The sequence below is a fragment of the Tupaia chinensis genome, unplaced genomic scaffold, assembly GCF_000334495.1.
Source record: "Tupaia chinensis unplaced genomic scaffold, TupChi_1.0 Scaffold000294_1, whole genome shotgun sequence".
NCBI classification, from domain to species: Eukaryota; Metazoa; Chordata; class Mammalia; order Scandentia; family Tupaiidae; genus Tupaia; species Tupaia belangeri.
Genome location: NW_006159779.1, coordinates 1382518 through 1384791, shown reverse-complemented (window position 1 = coordinate 1384791; position 2274 = coordinate 1382518).

Sequence of the window (2274 nt, the reverse complement as noted above, 5' to 3'; positions counted from 1 at the left end):
CCCACCTGGAGGCCCAGGCACGTGGGGCGGGCGGGTCGCTGCCCCGCGCCGCACTTGGACAACTCGCAGACCCCCAGGGTGGAAGTGGTTCTGGGGTCCTCTGGACTGCCCCACCGGCTCAGGGGCTTCCAAGGAGGCCCCTCGCGGTGGACGCTGCTCACTTACTTGGCTTCAGCGTACGCTGTCAGATTAAAACGAGGTGTGCTATCGAAACAGCTTTTCTTACAAGTTGAATCACCTCGAAGTGCAATCATAGATGTTTAGAAATGACTTAGTAAGCCGGCAGCTGGCGTGCGTGGTGGTTAAGACGCTGGACTCCTACATGGTTTACTAGTGTTCAAGTCCCGGACCTGGCTTCTCTCTGTATCTGGTCAAAATGAAGAATAATACATAAAATGAAATAAAAAATTATTTAAAAAGTGACTTCGTTTACTCTCATTGACTTTAAAGTTCTATTTCTCTATAGGGATGCATTTCAATGTCTTTCTGTTTGCAGGTTTGTAATGACTAGTTTGCTCTAAAGTTCAATGGTTGAAATTTCTTTGGTGCTTCAGTTGATGACTATTTTACTAAAGGTTTAAGTCTTTTCCGTTCTGTGCTCTGCCCCGTGGCCTGGGGTTATGGAAGGGATCCCACATAGCCCACGCTGGTTTGAACCCTGTCCTGCAGCTTGAAAAACATGCTGGGTGTGTGTACCCCAAATCCCGACAGGATAAATAGATGGAGGAGATGGGATTGCTGCATGACCACACCCCATGGGGGAACTGCTTTCTCCCTTTCCCTCTCTTTTTGTCTCTGGTGAGTGCACGTACCCTCTGGCATATTAAAAAGATAAAGAAGTGATTTGATTGGAACCAGCAGGTGGCGTGTAGGTTGAGGCAGCTGGATCCTACATGGCTGACTTTAGAGTTTGAGTCCTGGACACGGTGACTTGAAAATCAGACTGGGCGTGTGTGCGTGCATGCCCAGAATCCCAAGAAGAAATTGAAGAGATTGTGGTATGGCCACAGTTCCCTCTTGGGGGAACTGGAGGGATGATTTCTCACTTTCTCTCTCGCTCTGTCTCTGGCAAGTGCACATGCCCTATAGCAAGATTAAAAGAAAAAAAAAGTAATTTGATTGTCATTGATGAAGTGGTAAATACACACACTTCCGTTAATTCATTTCCAGACACAGTGTCTTTAAAATAATCCCGAATTTCGATGTTATGCTTCTGTGTCAGACTTGGGTCATCTCTTTTGTAGTTAGTTCTATCTCCTTGGCCCCTACTGTGGAAGGTAAAGTTCAACATCTAGTGGAAGTTTCACTTTCATAATTAACTTTGGGAGAAATGGAAATTCAGAACGGAATTTTTTTTTTTTTTTGAGAGAGATTTTTGCTATAGGGCGCATGTGCTCGCCAGAAAGACAGAGAAAGATAGAGAGACAGCAAGAAATCACCCCCCAGGGGGCTATGCCACAATCCCTTCTCCTCCATTCTCTTCTAGGGATCCTGGGCACACATGCACACGCGCCCAGCATGAGTTTAAGCCACCAGGTCTGGGACTCAAACCGTGATCGACTACATGGGAGTCCTGCGACATAGCCATCATGCCAACTGCTGGTCCCTATAATTTTTAATTAAATGTAGGCTTTTTTTTTTTTATTTATGGTTTTGGCGTTAGGGCATGTGCACTTGCCTAAGAGAGACAGAGAGACAGTGAGAGGGAAAGTGAGGAATCACTTTCCAGGGGACATGGCCACCCAGAAGTCCCTTTTCCATTCTCCTCTTGGGATTTTGCACATGCAGTTGGCATGATTGTCAAGCTGCCAGGTCCAGGACTTGAACCATGATTGGCCCTTTGGGAGTCCAGAGCCTTAACCACCATGTACTTGCTGGTCCCCAATATGGACTTTTGTTAAAAAAATGTTTTTTAAGGGCCAGCAGATGATGTAATGGTTATGTTGGTGGGCTCCTACGTAGTGGTCTGTGGTTTGAGCTCTGGACCCGGCAGCTTAAAACTCATGCTGGACAGACATATGTGTGTGCATGCTCCAAATCCTGAGAGGAGAAGGGGTTGTGATGTGGCCATCTCCCCTGGGGGGTGATTTCTCATTTTCTGTCTCTCCATCTCTCTCCAGGGAGTGCATGTGCCCTATAGCAAAAATCTTCCCCCCCCCAAAAAAAAGGTTTTAAAAAAGATTAGTGTGGGGGGACCAGCAGTTAGCGTAATGGCTATGTTGCTGGACTCCCACATGGTCGACCGCGGTTTGCATCCTGGACCCCGCGGCTTTA